The 21,922-nt window shown below is 44.6% G+C and overlaps 1 protein-coding gene across 3 annotated transcripts in view; it reads right to left on the minus strand.

Moving 5' to 3' along the window:
• The window catches only part of Prr5l (proline rich 5 like), a 174,579-nt gene extending 154,026 nt beyond the window's left edge, over positions 1-20,553 (minus strand). For 2 of the 3 annotated variants that reach the window (XM_040745923.1, XM_040745922.1), the window contains exon 1: positions 20,416-20,539. The gene's annotated coding sequence lies outside the window, so the exon portion shown is untranslated. Of the gene's footprint in view, positions 1-20,415 lie in introns of all 3 variants that reach the window. The other variant, XM_040745920.1, reaches the window with a different exon arrangement.
• Between the last annotated feature and the right edge of the window lie 1,369 nt (positions 20,554-21,922).

Genomic DNA, 21,922 nt, shown 5'->3' on the forward strand with positions numbered 1-21,922 from the left:
TGCTTGCTCTGAAGGATCTTTCTCCTTATTACCACATTCAATTCCCACTGCAGCCTGGGGAAACAAGTGCTAGTATCGCCAGCCTTTTCAGCGGAAGGCAGAGTGAAGAAGAAAGAAGGCACGTGACTGGTCAAAACCACACAGGTGCTGGCAAGAAGCTGGGCTGGCTTTAAACTTGAGTCATGCGGCTCCAGCGCCCCTAATCCAGACTTTAAACTAAGTTGTGCCATGCAGAGATCTGCTATGGTAGGAGGCCTTTGTCCCCTGTCTCCTGTTCTAACTTGACAAAATCCACACTGTTTAATTCTTCCTCACAGCACATGTGACTGGCAAGGCAGACAAGGTCAACGACACTGTTCAGGCTGCAGCCTGGCTGGTGCTGGACTATGAGTTTGAGAATTTTGGCGTGTCCACAGAGGAAAAGACCTCGGTGACAAATTCGGACCTTATAGTCCCCAGGTCTGTCACTACCGCTCCGCCCTCCCCCATTCACATGAAGAGTGAGCTCAGCTGTTACTGGCTTACATTGTGCTTCCGGGACTTTGTTATGCCTAACCCTAACCCTAACCCTAACCCTAACCCTAACCCTAACCCTAACCCTAACCCTAACCCTAACCCTAACCCTAACCTAACCCTAACCCTAACCCTAACCCTAACCCTAACCCTAAGAAATATATGTCTGTTTAGAATACAGACCAAGACCAAAAACAAGTAAACAAGCAAATAAATAAATATTGAGATAGCCTTCACTATATTTCCCACTTTGGTCTTGAACTCCTAGGCTCTCATGATCATTTTATCTCAGCCTCTTGAGTAGCAGAGGCTACAGGTGCATTCTACTGCACTAGCACCCAGCCCTCAAGGCTTTCCCTCTTCCTCCTCTTCCTCCTCTTCCTCCCCTCCCTCCTCCTCCCCTTCTTCTTATTTTTATTATTCTGGCTTGGTGTTGGGTATCAGGGCCTTGCACATTCTAGACTGTCTATACCAATTTTTGGTTTTTTACTTTAAAAACTTGAGTAGACTGAACTATTTGAATCCCAAATATTGGAGCAACTTAAAATTTCTTCCTCCAGGCAAAGTAAAACACATCACATTAAGAGTGGCGAATCCCTTATAACTTGGCTGACATCTACTTTTCTTTTTCTTGCCTCAAACAAGATCTGCTTATCACAAACGAAACTCGAGGAGGCCCATTGATCAGGGTCCAGTGAGACCCATCACTTCTTTCTGACAGCTTGCAATCTGGTGTGGCTGGAGGCAGGAAGAGGGCTTTTCTATTAGAAGAACCAGTAGCTTTTCGAGCCATTTGCAATGACATTAAACCATTTATTTAGCAGTCACATGGGGCAGAAACACTTGTGGGGTGTCTGAGAACACAGCTGCGTGACTACATCTGGAATGACCTCTGGAACCCTAGAGGACCCGTCTGCCAGCAGAACCGTGCCTCAGAGGTGCTCACGCAGGGCTGTTGTGTGTTGCCACTGAAGCTCGGCTGCCACGTTGAACACTGAAGGCAGAAGGCTCTTGCTGCCCTGCTCTGTGGGAGAAGCCATAGACTTGGCACTACCTTAAGTACAGGGAGCCAGAGTCCACACTCCTGACTGCAAGCATTGTTGCTAAAGTGGTGAACATAAGCATTAAAGGTGCTTGAGCGGCTACAGTGGACCAGGCACTGGCCCTCCTCCTGGGACACACCTCATGAGAGTGTGTGGGCACTCATGTTATTCGCATTTCCTAGGTGTGGGGACAGAGGTACCCAGGACATTAAGTAGGTGTGAGGCTCACATATCTAGAGAAGGTCAAAGGCAGGACTTGAATCTGTGTTGATTCTGTTTCAGGAGCTCACAACCCTAACCACGCCCCGCCCCACCTCCCCGGAACAGCAAAGAGAGGCAGGCCCAGCGCTCCAGCTGTCTCACACCCCTGCAGTCACATTTCCAAACACCCGCTTAGAGTGGAGCACATCTGCTGCCCGAGAACACACCAAGGATGTGATAGCAGACAGATGTGGTACTCTACCCCCACGCTGAGCAGTCGGTTTCTTCCCTCATTAGTACCTTCCTGTCTTTTCCTCTCTTCTCTTCTCCCCTTCCCAAAGTCATGATAAAGGTCATCCCAGTGACTATAATGTACACAGGAGCAATTACTTTAAGTTACCCCTTTTACATTTTCCTCTCTTTGGGTTCCGTGTGTATGTATGTATATGAAGGGATTGTATATTAATGTTTCTAGAAAAATGGTACTGAATGAAAAGTTTCTCTCTATGTTTGGGGAAGGGGAAGAATTTTTAAAAGATGAATTTCTATCCATCAAGTTCCTATCCACCTTATCACCATCCTTAATCACTATGAGTCCTAGTCAGAGCCACTGTTCAGTTGCTGTGAAGAGGCACCATGACTAAGGCAACTCATAGAAGAAAATAATCGGGGGCTTGTGTACAGTTTCAGAGGGTTAGTTCATTATCATCATGGTGGGAAGCAGACAGGTATGGTGCTGGAGCAGTAGCTGAGAGCTTTACATCGAGAGAGAGAGAGAGAGAGAGAGAGAGAGAGAGAGAGACACACACACACAGAGAGAGAGAGAGAGAGAGAGAGAGAGAGAGAGAGAGAGAGAGAGAGAGAGACTTTTTCCAGCAAGACCACACATCCTAATCCTTTCCAAGAGTTCCACTCCCTGGTGACTTAGTATTCAATTACATGAGCCTATATGGGATGTTCTCATTCAAACCACCACAGTACTGTTTTAGGATTCCTGTCAGATTTTGTTGTATGTATAAGATATTGAAGCATGGGGGCTGGAGAGATGGCTCAGAGGTTAAGAGCACTGACTGCTCTTCCAGAGGTCCTGAGTTCAATTCCCAGCAACCACATGGTGGCTCACAACCATCTACAATTCAGTCTGGTGCCCTCTTCTGGTATGTAGGCAGAACACTGCATATGTAATAAATAAATAAATCTTTAAAAAAAAGATATTGAAGCATGAAGCCTTCCTTCCCTCCATCCCAATATCACGGCATTTTTTCATATGAATAAGCTGTGGGAATGTATTCCTTTCTTTTTATAGCTGATAGCATTCCATTTTATGATTGCACTATAATTTATTTAATCAATCCCTTATTAGTGAGCAGGGAGTATTTCTAATCTTTTGATGCATTTAATTTGATGTTCTAATATCATGTCTGTATCTTCATTGGCTTTAACACAGAGAGAAGGAAGGAGAGGGCATCCCAGAATTCCAATTTTACTTTCCACTGAACACTGTAATAGAGGAAAAATAAAACACCCTCAAAAGTCCCACTGTAAAAAACGATCCTACTACGTCATGGGGAAACGGCTATACCCACTCACTCTAGCAGAGATGTCATTGTCTCTCAGACCAGAAGATATAAACAGGCTAAACTAAATCATCTCTCCAGGAATATTGTATTTTAGAACCATTTAAAAGTAACAGACCTCTTTATTTTTTCATTGTACTTTTAGTACATTCTTTAAGATAACCTAAAATTTAATCTAGCACAGTTTAGCAGCTCAAGACCAAGCAAGGAGACCTTTCCTTTCTAAGCTGGGTCTGTGAAGAGCTAAACAACAGCGTCTCTGCTAAGATTCTTGTGCCCCAACCCCTGCTCCATCCCAACAGAGGTATTCCCCTAAAGTGTGCAAACAACAGACTAGTGCTAGATTTGTGTATTCTGTGAGTCTCTTTAAGGCTAGATAGAGCTATGCCAAGCAGCCACACCTTTGCATGAGAGTAACTGTAAGCAAAATGAGAGTTAAGAAATGCCTCTGACTTCCCCTGACATTTTTGCCTTCTCCAAATTCAGTCCCTGTTCCCAGCTCTCTCTTCTGTCTTTTTCTTGCTATAGGTGATGCCACGTGTTTAGGAATTAATGTTGCTATGTGCATCACACCAATGACTTGACAAGGTTGGTATAAATATATAACCCAATTTCCATGCCACTTAGTTGAGATAACCTAAGAGACATTTTATTTTGTTTTCCAAAGTTCTCCAGCAGGATTATGCCTGTTTTGGTAATGTGCATGGGGATGTATCACTCCCTGGCTTCTCCTGCCTGTTGGTGCTTCCATCATCTTCCAAAAGAACTGCTGGAACCAGACACCTTATTGTTCAGTTGGAACCTCCAGCTCACTCCTACTTGATCCAGAAAGCCCCATTCCTCTCTCTCTCCAAACCCTCCCCTCTCAGAGAATCTCCAACAAAGAAAAGGTGTCCCAAAGCCCAGTTCTACATTCTTGGTGATTATGGCAGAAGCTTCCAGCTGCCAAAGACCCTGCCTAAAGCATTTAATTTTGACATACTTGGGCACAAACTCAACTTTTACTGGACACATCATCACCCCCTCGCCTACAGGGTATATAAGCTTCCTGCTTTAGTTTGGCTGTGTAACTTCTCTATCACTGATCTCTGGGACTGGAGGGCTCACCCAGGAGTTGCTTTGCTCAAATAAACCCACTATTTTACTTTTTCAGTTTGGTTTGATCTGGCTTACTGCACCAGCAGAGAAACCTGCTGTCTCATTAGAGGTAACCTATTGCTTATCTTCAAGGACTTCTTTATAACTGAAGTGGTCCTAAGACACAACATCAAAATAGGATTCCTGAAGTTGAATCTTTGCCTGGCAGGTGACAATAAGGATCGATTGCTGGTGACACGGAGTTCCTGATTCCTCAAAGATTCACAGTCTATAAATCATGGGTTGGGATGGAGCACAAGGGGAAGAAAGGGTCTGGCATGTGTGAAATTCAGCAGTGGAGAGAAAAGGGAGGGAGTATAAGATCTGTAAAGCTTTGGGATCAATTAGTGGTTGAGAGATATAGAAGTACCAAAGGGGAAAAAAAAACGACTGATTCAAACTATCCATCCATAGCCTGGCAGTGTTGGCACACAACTTTAATACCCACACTCAAGAGGCAGAGGCAGGTAGATCTCTGAGTTTGAGGCTAGCCTGATCTACAGAGCTAGTTCTAAGACAACCAGAAGATGTGTCTCAGAAAACAACAGCAACAACAACAAAAACAGGCATCAGTTTAGATTGCTGCTCTAACAGCTCCTATGGAAGTGTATAAACAGACTTTTTTTTTTCCTTTGGTTTTACGAGATAGGGTTTCTCTGTATTGCTTTGGAGGCTGTCAGTCCAGCCCAGCCTCGAAGTCACAGAGATCCGCCTGCCTCTGCCTCCTGAGTGCTGGGATTAAAGGCGTGGGCCAGCACCACCCGGCCTAAACAGACTCTTAATGCCTGTGCCACAGGGCAGATTATGCTGATGTCCAATTACACAAACAGGAAAGAAGTAAAGCATAGTAAATACAGGAACAGTATATCTCTGGTACTAACATCAAAATCCTGATATGGAAGGAATATCAGGCCCTACAACCCATTCATAGGAAGGGTTTGCTTTTCCCGTTCCAGTGGCACAGCTGGTACTATAGTCTGTGTAACATGTAGTCTTCCCGTCAGCTGCTTGGGTCCCGCTGCTGTCTCAGCCCCCAAATAACACACGAGACATTATATTAATTATGAAGCTGTTGGCCATTTGCTTTGATTTCTTATTGGCTAGCTCTGACTCGATTATTAACCCATAACTGCTGATCTAAATATTTCCAAGTGATCTTCTCTTACTGGAGAAAGGGTTTGGACCTCTTATTTCTTCCGTGTCCTACATTGTGTCTGACTGTGCCTCTGTTTCCCAGAATCCTCCTCGACTCCTAGTCCCACCTATCCTGCTTCCCTATTGGCCAACAGTCCTTTATTCATTAACCAAAGAGAGGCATATACACAGAAGGATTTTCCCCATCAAGTCTGGAGTTCTCAGAATGTCTATTTCTCATGGTGGCTGCAGGTCATTGCCTTGTCAAGGGACTCACTGAACAGCCAACACAATAACCATAAGATTTACTCCCCCATCTCATACCACAGCACACAAAGGCTGTTTGTCTAAAGTTAGATTAAAACAACTCACACACTGACTTGTAAAGACACAGGTGAGATGCCAACTTTGGGGAAACCTCTTATGGAGTCAATGTACACAAGGCCTGTTTTCTTTGCCTTCTCAGTTTCCTGCTTTGATAATAGCCTTTCCTTTACCTTAAAAATAGATTACTTGTGCCTTTGTCTCAGGATCAGCTCCTGGGAGAACTAATCAAGGCACTTCGTTTCACTTCAATTAATTCTCTCTGGCTAGATGCTGATAGGCTCTTCCTTAACCTGCAAATGACTCACGTGGTCCAATAGAGTAAATTTAAAAGAAGAAATATCCTCAGGTTGTGGTTCTGGTACAATGGGCTAGACACATAGGAGCTGTGGAAAAATGTGCTGCAAAATCATGATCAAAGTCCTTATTGTATGCCATCATAGACGTGTGAACTGGCCATGTCTCAGGGAAAGGGGAACAATGTACAGCAGTGTCAAGCCATACATGGGTTTTCTGCTGAGATGACTTTTAGATCTGGGTACAAATATCAAGCTTGGCTCAAATACTGATATTGAGGCAAAGAGCCACACACACAACTCTAGGATAACAGTGGACAACTAACAGATACATTGATGCTTGCACGACTATAGAAATGACAGTGTAAGGAAAGCTGAGCTGGGCAGGGGTGGCACATGCTTTCAGTCCCAGCACTCAGGAGGCAGAAACAGGCAGATCACACACGCGTGCACGCACACACACACACACACACACACACACACACACACCAGTCCATAACTGTGGCTTTACAGTTGCAATAAGAAATAGAGATCTAAGGGAAAGAAAAGAAAATGAAAACTTTTGAGAGACCTTGAAATCATACACCACTGCCACTACCTACATTTGCCAAGTGTCTTCACTATATCAGTAGTTTTTTCAAAGCAGGCTGAAGAGAACCCTAAGGCTGCTGGGTAGAAACCTGACAGGTTCAGCCAAAAATGAAAGACTTGATACTAAATGATTATTTAGATTGTATTCAATGATTAGTTTTATGTGTTAACTTTGTTTGAAAAGAACATCCCACACACTAAAAGCAGCTTGGAAACTAGTTAACAGACATAACCATTTCTTTCTTTCCATCTTCATTTCCTTTTTCCTTCCTTCCTTCCTTCCTTCCTTCCTTCCTTCCTTCCTTCCTTTTGTCTTTGTTTTGTTTTGTTTTCCAGACAGGATGTCCCTGGATTAAAGGTGTGTGCCACCACCATCTGGCCATCATTTTATTTTTATAACCATCTCCATCTTTCAGATAAGGTTGAATTGCTTACCCAAAGACACAGACTAGAAAGAGCCAGACTGTGGTATGTAGCTGTGGTCCAGCGCCATGCCACACCCATCACTCTTTCCTCTACATACTGCATGTGAGATGTGATGATGAAATGTGTGGTTTAGCAATTTCTTGGTCACGAAGTTTGTTTGGGTGACAAGGGGTCACAGAACAGTTTATAAAAAGTTCAAGCCGGGCAGTGGTGGCACACATCTTTAATCCCAGCACTTGGGAGGCAGAGGCAGGCAGATCTCTGTGAGTTTGAGACCAGCCTGGTCTACAAGAGCTAGTTCCAGGACAGCCTCCAAAGTCTCGAAAAAAACAAAACAAAACAAAACAAAAAGTTCAGAGTTTGGGTTGTTTCAGGAAATTCACCAAGATACCTCCAGTTCATTCCCGTGATGGGCTCTACTCAAGGCTGCTGTCTTAAAAGGCCACTTTTAACAGGCCATGTCCTCACAGCTTGTCCTCCATGTCCACACATTTTAGCAATGCCCCCAGATATCAGTCTGCTATTGTGCCTATAATGCTATGAAAAACAAAAACAAAACCAACTTTGTGGTCTAAGAAAACAGGCACTTGGGTTGGAGAGATGGCTTAGTGGATAAAATATTGGCCATGCAAGTATGAGCACCAGAGTTTAGATCCCCAGGACCCATGTGAAAATAACAGCATGTATCTGTAATTACAGTCTCTCTCTGGAACAATAGAAAGTAAGACAAGAGGAGGCTTAGAACCTTCTAGGCCAGCTAGCGTGTCATACCATGTACCTGACAAACACAAGGGGAGAAGGTGAGTATTAACATCAAGTCGTTCTCTGACTTCCACAAATGTGGCATGGTAGTTTTACCTGAAATCACACACATGAATGCACGCACGCATGCACGCACACACACACACACACACACACACACACACACACACGCACTAAAAAGAAGAAAAAGAAAGACACTAATATGCCTTGCTTAAAGGCCTGTGGGTGTACTAGAAACAATCCTTCTATGAGTTGGACTCGGTCTGTTTCCTATGATTAACTCTGGATTCTAGTAAGTGAAGATTTGCTGACCGGCACCCCTGTCTCTCACGCCAGATCAGTAAGTATGTGCTCCCTGAGAGAAGGTAAAGTATGCTTTTCCTAAGTCCTGCAAACCTAAGATTCTCCCACTTTCCAAATTCAAGTCTGAAAGCTGCCCCAGAACTGTCACCCTTAAGGGACTTTTCCTAAGAGACTGGAGAGAGTGAAGTAGCCACTACCCAGTCTAGACACCTCCAGGAAGGAATTATTCACAATACTGGACTAGTTCAAAAGCAACCACTTTGCTCCTATGGCCTACCCAAACCAAGTCTTCAACACCCTGCATTGTAAAGACATCAACCTGGGATGAAACAGGAGAGCAGATGTGGGCATTTGGTAAGCTCTGTCTGCAAGGTGTTATCTTTCTCTGCCTCGTGACCCGAGAGCATAACTTAAAGGAGGGAACGTTTACTTTAGTCTTCCATTTCAGTCCATAGTCACTTGTACCTGTGCACTAGGACACTTCATGGTAGGCAGAAAATAGCTCACTGGGTATATTAACTGCCCTTAGGGAAGGCCCCTTGCTCAACAGATGATGGCCAACACAGAATGAACTCAATCTCATATTGCTTTTGTGGGCATTTTTTGTCCTATTGCTCTTTTGCCTATACATTATAGTTTCCAATTTTGCTTTTATGGGTGTGTGTGAGAGAGCTTTTTTCCTTTTTTTTTTTAATTCTTGTCTGTCTGTCTGTCTTTAAACAGACAGAGAAAAATAAAGGGTGAAGAGCTGGGTGGGTAGGAAGGTGAAGAGAGCTGTGAGGATTTAGGGGAGTGGAAACCTAATCAGAATCTATTTTATTTCAATTAAAAACATATTTTAAAACGAATATGAGTTAATACAGTTTTAAAGGAAAGAGAGAAGATCACTTGTTCATTATGCTTTGCTTGTAGTTGAAGGCATCACAGCCACTTACTAGAAGCGTGTATCTTGGTCACCTAACGCCACTCACTCTCCTTTTGCTCTAGCAGTGTCATAGAACTGCTGTGAGGTGCAAATGACATTGCAGAGGAAGTCTTTGAGACCTGACGGGGTCTGGCGGCTGTGCAGGGTGCAGTGCCACAGGGGCATGGCTTTTATTACAGGAAATTTGGGAACTTTCAAGAAAGAAAATTTAGGCCCAAGACAGTGGCTGCCTTTTCCCCATGTTTAGTTTGTCGCCCCCTAGCCGCTGCTTCTAGAATCTACAACCTACTCTGCAACCTACTTCAAACTGGGAAGAGCCGCTATCTGTAAGGTTGCACCAGTGAGGGTTCCTACATGAACCTACATCATGTTTGCCATTGGTGGGGACCCAGAAGGAGGATGGGTGGGTGCTTTTATTTTAAAGCACTACATAGTTTGTACACTTTCCTTTTTTATGAGAAAAAATACAATCAATACAAGAAAGGAGAAAGCACATCCACAGTTTCCACTGTCTGACGGAAACACCGTGGACACAGGTGTGTTCTTCCAGTAGTTTTGGTACTGGTTGCTTTGAGGAGAAAAAAGAAACTGTCAAGCAGCCGGCCAGGTTCCCACAGGTAGCCTTGGAGAAGAAGCTGTTGAAGCTGTCAGGGGAAGGCTTTGTACATCTTTGAAAAGAACAATGTACCCACCCTTTGGATAATCCATTCTGCTTGGAGGGAGGGGGAGAAATAAGAACAAAATACAAAAACAAATATTTTTGAAAAGACCACAATGAAATCCATTACTTGTATGCTAACTTAATAAAAGTAGCTTTAAGATGTGCTTGTAGGATCCTGTGCCCTGGAAACAGTAGAGAAATCAGTGAGTATGTACACACACAATTTACAGACTGCTAGAGCCTTTCTGACCTTCAGGGAATACTCAAAGCAATCATTTTTTTAAATAACATGTTTGTTGAGGTATAATTCACAGGGTGCCTTGGTCTGTTTAGACTACTGAAACCATGACTATTAAATGACATGACTTCTACACAATAGTGACTTATTCCTTATAGTTCTGGATCCTACACATCCCGGATCAAAGCTCTCATCCAGGGTCTTGTGAAGGCTCTTTTTCCAGCTCGTGGTGCCTACTTGTACCTCTAAGTGTTAAAAGGGGCAATGCATCATCTAGGCCTCCTTCTACGAAGGCACAAGTCCCATCCGTGAGAGCTCCGTCCGTGTGGTCTAATTGTTACCCAGAGGCCCACCACCTAAGACCATCACACTGTCAGCAAGTTCCAGCATGGGAATTTGTGGAAGACATGAGCATGGCATTCAGGGATTGGAACCTAGTATAAAATTAAACTATTTATGGCCCACAACAGCTCAGTGGTTCAAAGCAGATGCTCAAATATGGGTGATGTAAAACATCTTTATCACTCCAAAACAGAAACCTAGCAACATCAAGCGTCTCTATTTCCTTCCTTTTCCCCATGCCTTTTAATAACTTACCCACCTTCTGGAAATTTCCAGTAAGTAGATACATATATTAGGCCATTGTTTCTGACTCATTTCTTTCACTTAGTAAGGGTCGTCTGTGTTGTAGCAGCTATCAGTATTTAATCTCTATTTAATGCTGGGTAATATTCCAGTTTGTAGATCTACTAATTGTGTATTTATACCTTCATTAGTTGATAGGTACTTAAGTTGCATCTTAAGTATCTTTGGTACGCTACTAATAAAACTACTATGAACATTTTTGTACAGATATCTATTTTCATTTCTTTGGGAATAGACTTAGGAGGGAACTTGTTGGATTAAATTCCAGGCTGGATTCTCTCTCTTGAGGAACTTTCCAAAGCAGCAGCAGAATTTAACACTGTGACCATGAGAGTGCAAGTTTTCTCTTTTCTCTCTATCCTCACCACTTCTCATCTGCTCGATTATTTTATTGTGCCTATCCCTGCAGATGTGCAATTCTGTCTCCACGTGGGGTTGAAATGCATGTTCCTGGTGTCTGTAGAAAAGAAACATTACTTCACTACTGCAATTGTATGGATGCAGGAATTCCAAATTCAGGTCCTCTGGAAAAACAGCAGGCACTCCTAACCACTGAGCCATCCCTCCAGCCTTGTTCGTGAAAATTAACAACAGCTCCATATGCTTATCTTCAGGGTTTATCAAAGGACTGGGAGGGTCACAGAGAATGAGCTTCAAGACACATTGCTAATGAAAAGCCAGTCACAGAACCACACACACAGTATGAACATGTTTAACTTTATGAATGTATGGGTTGGAAGAGTGTATACCACTTGTCACAATATTGCCTAGAAGGCACTAGAGAAATGGCTTAGCAAAAAAGAGTAAATACTGATCTTCTAGAGGATCTGAGCTCTGTTCCCACATCCACATCAGGCAGGTCATGAACACCTGGTACTTACCACCAGGGGAGCTGATGCCATCTTCAGTGCTCCATGGTACAGACGCACATGTGGCGCGCGCGCACGCACACACACACACACACACACACACACACACACACACACACAGAGAGAGAGAGAGAGAGAGAGAGAGAGAGAGAAAGAGAGACAGAGACAGAGACAGAGAGACAGACAGAGAGAGACAGGGAGACAAAGACATGCACTAGCACACAGAAATAAAAATACAATCTTATTATTAAGCTATAGGGAAAGTATCAGCTTGGTCAATAGCCTGGGTGGATAGAGGACACCCACAAGCCCAACTGGAACTGCTAAGCATGGGCAGGTAGAGGGCACCCAGGCTGGTAGAAGAGACCTGAGATGCCCCTGTCCTCAGCCACATGGCTTGGGCTAGAGCCCCCAAGAATGTGAGCTCAGTAGAGTTGACCCCACCCTTGCCGAATGTATGGTGGTATGGGTATGGGAGAGATGGCCAGGACCCACACCTATGGGAGATGGGAGAGCTGGCCCCACCCTGCCTGGGCAATATGGGAGATCTGGCCTTGGAGGTGTTGATGTGGGAGACCTGGCCCCAACCTGTAGCTGGGATGGTGTGGAAGAGCTGCTCGGACCCCTCGACAGCTGCAGGAGAGTGGGCCCTGCACCTCGCCTGGGCAGTGCTGGAGAGCTGCTCTTGGGCCCCAAGGGTGTGAGAGTGGGTGAGCTGGTCCTGCCCCTCACCAGGGCAGTGCTGGAGAACTCACCCTGGTAGTGGGGATATAGAAGGATACACGGCCTGAACAACTCAGCTACCACCCAGGCCTAGATTCAGGGCTTTGAGTTAGTCCACCCCAACATCTGCCCTATCTAAGAACTGCTGGAACCTGTGAAGGGGCTGGCCCTGCAGAACCAAAGCTGTAGAGTCTCCATGACATAGAGCAGCAGCAGGATATCTGAGAGGAATCCTGGTGAGGATCCAGTATTGACAGTATAGCAGAAGCCAGAGACCTTGAACCAGACCAATGACTCATTGCATAAATATATGCACATAAAGATGTATGGACTACAGGGTACCCTGTGAGACACACCATGGCATACTGCAGTTTCAAGGGCAAGATTTTATTATTTTTATTTTTATCATTTCTATTTTTTGTTTTCTTTGGAGGGGGAGCTTGCAAAGGGGAGGGCAGATATGGTGGGACAGGGAAATGAATGGGATTGGTGTGAAATTTACAAAGAACCAATTAAAAAATAATCTATAGGAGGGCAAGGCTTTTTGTCATCTTGTGAGTAGCTGTATCACCAATCCTTTACATCGTGTGTAGCAGGGAATAGCAGCTGAGCAAACATTTGTTGTTTAAAGAGCAGTCTCTTCTGAGAGAGGTATGACAAGAGGGGACTCCTCAGAGGAGTGGTGTTCTATTCTGCAGATCTGTGTCCTCTATGCATGACACCACACAGTGCTTGCCTTATTTTTCCCAGAAAAACAACCAGGAATTCCTGAGGTCTTTAGGGAGAAAAAAGAATGGTGGCGCACGCCTTTAATCCCAGCACTCGGGAGGCAGAGGCAGGTGGATCTCTGTGAGTTCGAGGCCAGCCTGGTCTACAAAGTGAGTTCCAGGACAGCTTCCAAGACAATACAGAGAAACCCTGTCTCGAAAAACCAAAAAAAAAAAAAAAAAAAGAATGGTAAAAGGAGACCCTCAGAGATGGTCCATGTGAAGCATTAAAGTGGCCTCAGTGGCTTCCAAGGTTGCCACTGATTCTTCTGGGCTACAGGGTGTTCACTTCAAACGGGTGCAATTCATTCCCAGAACAGTTCTATCTCTGAAGGCTGATTATTTTCCAGGGGAGAACCCTGCCCACTGGGAACCCCCACCTAATCAATAAACCACTCTTATAGGGAACAGGAATCCAATGTCAAGATACCAGCACTGAATCTTGTTTTCATGCCCGAGAAGATCCTACAAATCAATAGGCATTAGAAGACATGGCCACGTTCTTTTCTTTCTATCGTTTTTCGATATTTGCTTAATTTCTCATCCCAGTCAAGCATTCTACAGAGGCCCACGGATCAAGGGCTTCTGGTGAGTACACACAGGTGTGTGATCATGCCATCCAAGGCTAAGGCTACGATTGCTAGGTCAAGGAACTATTAGAGAAGGAACCAGGAACTATGGTTAACTGAGTTGCCGGGGTGACCTACATATTACAGCAGCTGCAGATTACAGGGCTCAAGCAGCACAAATGACAAGTTGCTCCAAGAATGATAGTTAGCAGAGGCCAGGACAAGAGGAATGTGAGTTGACTGCACAACAACCTACCCCACACAGCATAAGAAGACACTGAGGGTCTGCTAGCACTTTCTTGAGCTTTTAACAAAAGGAGTTCTATGCTCCTTTATTCTGTCTCGTTTCTCAGACCAGTGCAATGCAGGCTCCGGTTTCCAGTGGGGAACAAGTTGACCTCCTCTTTAACTTGAGTCATGAATACTTGCTGATATTGCTCCGAAATTCCTCTGTCCCTCCCCTTTGTCTCCATCTCCACTGTTACTGCTCTCGTTCAGGACTCCACTGCCTGAACTCACTGTTCCACAAGAAGGCTTCTTGTCTAACCTGTTGGCCAAGTCCCCATACAGAAATCTGGGTGGGCTTGAGCAGCACTGTAGTGCAGTGGTTAGAAGGAGAGCATAGGCTTGAAGTCAGGCTGTCTCAGTTCGAATCCTGTGTCCTTCAGACCTGTGGTGACCTTTGCAAGTTACTCGATCCTTCTGAGCTTGGTTTGCCTACATACCAAAGAGAGTTTGTAATGCTCACAGAGTTGGTAAGGGCTCAGCAAAGACTAAACGAAGTGGTATAGATTAAGTGTTTGGAACTGGAGCAAGTGGATCCTTGTAGCCCCACATCTGTTAGCTGGCCTCTTTCAGAAACATGTCCCCTCTTTACAGTGTGCTAAGAAGAAAATCCAAATCACTCTCCCAAAATGCAGGCATACACTCACACACACATGCATGCATACATCTACAAGCCTTGTTGGACCCCATCTTCCTGCCTGTCACCCTTTAGTGATTAAGCCCTTGCTGCCCATCCCACATTCACAACGAATGTCTGTTACTGTCGGAAGATGGGCCACCCGGCCTACAGACACTCCTCTGTGCTGGAACATTCTCTCAGTTTTTCCACATTCCTGACCCACGGCTACCTGCCTCCCAATTTTTAGTTGACATTTTCTTTGAGATATTTACGTCACTTGTGTCAGTCAATGCCGCTGAAGAAATGTCTTTTCCCATCCATGTCCTTGACTCTTTGAAATGTAAGTTTTCAATGTGAAACCTAAACTTGCATGTTCTCCCAGCAATTGAGAATGTCTTTTTTCTCTCCATCTCTTTCTATAAATATCATTTACATATAAATTATAGACATCATGAATTTCCCTCGTGAATCTTCCAACTTACAGCCCCCAAAAGACAAAAGCAAAGGGCTGTTCTCTCAGCTAAAAGGCAATATTAGGACCATGATTTAAAATGACTGATTCTTGCTGGGCAGTGGTGGCACACTGTAATCCCAGCACTCGGGAGGCAGAGGCAAGCAGATCTCTGTGAGTTCAAGACCAACCTGGTCTACAAGAGCTAGTTCTAGGACAGCCTCCAAAGCCACAGAGAACCCCTGCCTTGAAAAAAAAAAAACAAAACAAGAGAATGACTCCAGCACCACTGAGTACTTGGTCCTCATCCACATTCTTCAAATTACTTCCCAACTTTCTATTAAAACCCCTGTGTGCTGAGTTAGCATGGAGAAGCAAGACTATTTTCCATGCCCAATTCTGTTCACATTTGCTAAAAGAGTAATTACCATGCCTCAGTCTCTCCAACTAGGAAGGATTCTCTCTTTATTCTAGTCACACACATATGCATGGACATACACACAAACACATCAAACATACATGCACACATGCACATGGGAGCAGTCAGGCTAGTGCATGTGCTTTCCACAGTTCATGCACAAACTCTGGAGTTCCTGTATCCTTCCTTGACTGATCCTGTTGGTACCCACACTCTGTCTTAACCCGTTAGCTTTGGTTCCACCTCTCAAGCCCTTCTCTCGTCTTCCCTAGCCTTGCTCTCACTTTTCAGTGCGTCCCTTCTTTGCCTCAAATTTTCCTTTCCAAAAGGAGAATCCACTCAGTCTTTCTTTCTTTCTTTCTCTCTTTTGTTTTGTATTTTGTATTTTTAATCAGGAAGACAGAGAAGATGTGTTCTGCAGCGTGCCGGCTTTAGAAGGTGGATACCTGGCTGCCGGGCCCCTTCTGTGACTGTGGACAGGTTAACTCACCTTGCTGAGTTAATATAGAAATTATGATAGAACGTGTTTATCATAGAGTGAGTAAACAGATTGTTGTTATTGAGTTCTATGCATTTATTGAGTGCCTGCTATCTGCCAGGTCTCCTCCTCCACTGTAGTGATAAACCAAGCAAACACAGCTCAGGTTGAGGGAGGGAGTGAATAACTTATTTCCACCGCTTGTGCTACTTCACATTAGCAAATGCTAGCCTTTCTGGGACCCACAGAAACCTCCTTCTGAGTCACAGACAGAAGCACAGGGCTGCGGTCCCAAATTTGTCCTCTGGGACTGAAGCTAGAATATTCCTCCAGTGGGTGCATCAGCGGCTTGTTATAGTTCTGTGGCACCAGCAAGGGGTCCCCAGGTTTCTGTAGGGTCTGTTCTGGTTTCCTGTGCCTGCCTGGACTTCCTGAGGTTGTCAACCAGGGAGAAAGTCACCTGAAGCATTGAAGTGTGGCTCATTAGCATATGTGGGAGGAAGGTATTGGTAGTCAGCAGAGATGGGGTGTGACCCAGACCCTCACCCTGAGACCTGAGGAAATGCCTGCAGATTGTCTCCTGAGTCTCCTTAGGTGTTCATAGAGCAGTGCGGGGCATTACCTTAGGTCACACAGGCTCCTCCCTCAACCTCAGTAATCTTAGTCAGGGGACCCGGCCTCACCAGGACACACTGTACCCATCTTAAAAGCAGTGCTGTGGTGCAGCTGAGAGAGTGCTTGCCTAGCATGCATGAAGTCCTGGGTTCCATCCCCATGCTGCATAAGTAGGGAGTGGTGACCCATGCCTGCAATCCCAGTACCAGGGAATAGAAGCAAGAGAATCAGGAATCCAAAGCCATCCTTAGCCACAGTGAGTTTCAGGCCAGCATGGAAAATATGAAGCCATGAATTAAAAAAAAATAACCAAAACTAAAACCTTCACTATCAGACATTGTGTGTATCAATCATAGGTGTGAATGTGCCAGCTGCTGTTCTAAACCTTTGGTCGTTGTCTGTGCCAAACTTCAGAGCCCCGGAGACTGTCTAGCCCGGTTTGTTCCCGGCACTCCATAAAGGGCACATGCACAGAAAGCAGGATGAGGGGCAGGGGATCCTGTCTGGCTCCAGAGTCTGCCCCTGTGTCTGTGAAGATCAACCCAGGGCCTGGCACAAAACACGTGTTCTGCAGACATTCAGAGCCCAGATGTGCATAACAGCCTTCCTCACGTGAGCTTCACCATTCATTTCCAATGAAGAACTGATTTCTGGAACCCAAGAACTCTCACTCTTGACCCCTGGGAATTACATTTCCCACATCTGAGTTTTAAGATAACTTCATTGAGGTCTCTTTATAGAACATAAAATTCACTCACATTAACTGTACAATTCATGAATTTTAGTTAACTTTCCAGCATGTGCCATCATCACCACAGTCTAGTTTGAGCCTTGTCAATGATCCAACAAGACCCCTCATGCCCAATTGCAATTCATCCAGGCGCTGCTATGCTTGCTGTCCTTGAACTGGCCTTTCAGATACATCATATAAACAGTCTACAAGCTGGGATGTTGGGGGCGAGACTTATTTCTCTGCTTGTTTCTTAAATTCACACTTATGAGATGTATCCGTGTTTTGGGGCTGGGTAAGAAGCTCTTACATGTTGATATGCAGGTAACAGGAAGTAGTCTGAGACACTGGGTGTGACTTTAGCATATATGAGACCTCAAAGCCCACCTTCACAGTGACACTCTTCCTCCAACAAGACAACACCCACTCTAACAAGGCCATACCTCCTTATAGTGTCAATTCCTTTGGAGGCAATTTTCTTTCAAGCCACCACAGATGCCCTCCTTCTAGTGCCTGAAAGCCCAGAGAGTAGCTCATAAGCCACTGGCCAACTACCCACCCTTTCCTGGTGAGAATTCACAAAAGCCTCTGACACGGTAAGAGCTGAACTGCTGGATAGACGAACAGAAAATGCATTCTTTCCCTCACCCCTTTCCCTGACAGCTGCAGCTCCAGCCTGCCTAGGTTCTTTTGCTTGGATCTCAGCTCCAGCCCAGCCCGGCCCCACACTGCCATTAGATGATCCCCTGGGCATAAAGTTTCCAAATGGCTGCCAGAGAAATCCATGGTCTCCCTTTCTTAGGGAGGCAGGGGCAATAGCAGCCCTGGCCTTTTTAGCTTTAAAAAGGTGAGATTGGTTTGTTTGTTGCTTGTTTCTTAAAGCATAGTGTTTAAGTAGAGCTTGATATTCTGAAGCCCTCTAGACGACGGCCGTCTAAGAAACAGTGCGATGGCGTGGCCCTCCCGCCTCCGTTAGGACCCTGAGTAAATGTCACTGCTTTAATGTGCTTCTACAAAGAGACACCTCCACTGCCGTTCGTTATTCCACTTTTTCACTTAAACTGTAGGGAGGAGAAGAGGATTTTCAAAAATCAAAGCCATCTCCTTGGAACAAGAAACTCATCTCCTGCTGCACCTGAGGACACTCCCAACACAACTGTAGCAGCCCTACATCACAGGCAGTAATGACCTTTACCTTTAGAATGTTCAGCAAGAGAGGACACTTACGCAGTGCACACCTAACTGTGACAGGAAAAAAAAAGAAGCCTTAAAGAATCTGAGATGCTGAGGGCCCAGAGAAGGCTGAATGGATATGAGCTAAATCTGGAGCCTTCTCTTCCCTCCTCCACTTAGCAGAACACCCCATCTTGGGTGAATTCTTTAACCTTTCCTAGCTCCAGGTGCTTCTTCCATCTGTGGATAATAATATCCTAGGGTTCCATGTGAAAGCAAAATGAGGTGTTGTTTGGGGAGCAGGATGTAGAAGCTATTTTGGTCTGAATAGCCGGCACATTCCAAAGCGAGCTTTGATGCCAGGGTGCAGAAGGAAGGACAGCAGTGGCATGAAACTCATTTGCCCTTTCTATTACCACCTCCAGCATGCAGGGGAGGCTGGGAGACAGCTGGGAGGAGTTTGGGGGAAAGCAATGGGTATTCTCTCAGCTCCAACCATCCATTTTTTTTGTCCCCAAAGAGTAGCTTCAGAGGAACGCAGTGTCCCTAGAGGTGTTACTGAGGACTTGGGTCTATAAAGCAAAGGAGTAAATGCCACCTTCTAAACACACCAGCTCATTGAAGGACACTGACTCCCAGCCAGGAGGGAAGCTGGGCAAACCTCAAATTCACATAATGCTCCAGTGATAACTGAGTTCAAATCTGGCTCCCTCATTTAAAGGTCATGTGATCCTGGGTGAAAGATTTCACTTGTCTGTGCCTCTATTCCTTTTTCTATTAAAGTGGGGATAATAAAGTATCCACTTGACTAGGTTATTACCTAGAATATACGAGGAAGTAAATGCAAAACTCTTTAAGGCAATATCTAACTAGGGCAAAGAATTCAGTGCACAGGCTTAGCATAACATTGCATGACCTCTCAAAGTGAAGTCCTTCGATGTTCTCAGTTTATAGGCAGCATGAGGAGCTCCTGGTGGAGAACAGATTCTAAAACCAGAATGGAAAACATGACTCTTTAAGTGTTTGGCGTTAACTGCTATCAACACTGTGAGATAACAGAGCATTGTCTATATGTATACAGTACATACAGTAAGAGTTTGATAGTAACAACTGATTTTTAGAAATGGTTACTTGAATAAACCTGCATGTCCCTGAAGATTCTGGTCACTCAAAGATCTCAGAGGCATCAGCTGTTTATTTCCTTTTACGCTGTTGGTATGGGTTCTCAAGAACTGTCCAAGCTTCCATTCTTTCCAGATATTGTGATCTCCTGTTTACCACATGAGGCTTGGGAGCCCCTCTCCCAGCCCCTTTTTGGAGCATATGTTTCAGTTTAGAGAGAATGTTGCCATTGGGCAGAATATGGCAAAACACCATAACACACAAAATGAATAAATCTTTAAACTTATTTTTAAATGCATAGCTGCCCCTAATTATCAGCAGAGGATTGGATTGGGGACCCCTAGGAACAGCAGAATCTGAGAATGCACAAGGCCCTTATTTTTAAAATTATATATCCTTTTCCAACAAACTATGCATATGCCTCACATGCTTTAAGTGTTACCACTATCTAGTACAACATAAAAGCTCTGTAACTATTATTCTGTATTGTTTAGAAAACAAGAACAAGGTAAAATGTCTGTGCATGCTCAGGACAGGTGAAATTTAAATGATTTCTTAAATATCATATTGGTTACATTCTCAGATATAAAACCCATGGATACAGCAGACCAGCTCTACTGAGAGGCTGTCAAACTGGACCACAGTTGCTTTTCCCTGTATGTGAGTCAGAGGTGTCTCTCAAGCAAATAGAGTGTCTCCAACCCAGATTCCCAACCACCTTGGGCTACACACTCAGCCATTACCTATAGTGGCCCTGTCTTAGGCTTTCAGGCTCTCTCCAGGTTACCTGTCTGGGTTCTTCTCCCAGGGTGGTTCCTACCTTGCACAGGCGAGATGAGGTATCCTGTCCTGCTAGTCTCCTGAGGTGGTGACATTTTGGCAATCCAGATCTCTCTGGGCCTCACTCACCACTCACTGACCCTGAAGACTGATGAAACAGGAAATAGAATATGAAAAACTGCCCCCTGCTAGCAGGAAATCATTGTTTCGCGAATCCCAGAACTGATAAACAAGTATAACTCTGGAGAAAGGAGGATACAGTGCTACTCAAGGCTATTGTCACAGCCACTGCCCTGTGTGAGAGAAACAAAGGGGGCTTGTGTACAAATACAGAGACAATGCTACTGTGTTACTAGCTGCTTCTATGTTACTCCTGGGGACAGCTGATGAGAAATGAGGCCATGGTGTGCTCTGAACTCAACTAATCTTAGCAACCAGGCCATTTAGGACATGGACAAGACACAGACACATTCAGTCCATGGTTTCTTAGTGGGAAACAGGAGGCGCTGGCCCAAGAGTGATCTACTGCTTATAGATCATTTTTGGATACATGTTAAATCTCCAATGTCCCTCTCCTCTTCACTTTCCAGCTTTCAAAGGCCCATGATGTCAGAGTCAAAAAGAACTATAATAATGCTTTTGTGATCTTCAGTGCTTAGTTTTCACAAACATGCTCTATCCAGTATTCTATAGCTAACTTCTGCACTTTGGCATCCCCAAATCTTCTGAAATTAGTCAGTGGGAGTTTTTAACCTAAGTAGTTGTCATGATTACTCTTTAGATGTCAACATGCTGCAGCCAATAAACCATCTGAGAAGGGAGTCTCAAGAGAAGAATTACCCCAGTTGGGCTGGCCTAGGTTTGTCTGGGTGCGTCTCTCTGGGAGGTTACATTGGTTGTTAACTGAGATGAGAAGACCCACTCTGAATGCTGGCAGCACCATTTCCAGGGCTGGGCATTGAAATGTATAAGAGAGATGAAGGCTCGCTGAGCGCCAGCAGCATGCAATCAGCATGGGTGTGTTTGCTTTTGTCTCGGCTCCTGACCGTGCATGTGGTGTGACCATGGTCTCAAGCTCCTGCCTCGATGATGGACTGTTACTTGGGACTCTAAGTCAAACCCTTCCTTCCCATGTGTCGCTTTCTGTCAACATAGTTGTCACAGCAGCAGAGATGAATCCAGGAGATGTATATTTACATTTTAATTGCATGTTCTAAGAAATAACTGAAATCTATCATAGTTTGATAACTTACAACGTACCTATCAATTGAAGAGCTGTGTCAAGACTCACTTCCCCTAGGAAATAAATAAATTAAGTACAGAATTTAATCTACTCAAAGTAAACATGCAGATTGGTGGATTTCAGTGCAGGACAGTCTATAACAAGCCCTATTTCCACACAGCTGTTCAGCTTCCAAGTTGAGAATTTTCTGGAAACATTTAATTGATATTTTATCATGTTGACATCTGGCACACTCCACAGAATCTCCAGCCAAGCTCTGAGCACTTACAGTTCTTACTAATGCTTAGAAGTCTGGCTAGCAGCA

The sequence above is a fragment of the Mesocricetus auratus genome, unplaced genomic scaffold (assembly GCF_017639785.1).
Source record: "Mesocricetus auratus isolate SY011 unplaced genomic scaffold, BCM_Maur_2.0 Super-Scaffold_100004, whole genome shotgun sequence".
Classification (NCBI taxonomy): domain Eukaryota; kingdom Metazoa; phylum Chordata; class Mammalia; order Rodentia; family Cricetidae; genus Mesocricetus; species Mesocricetus auratus.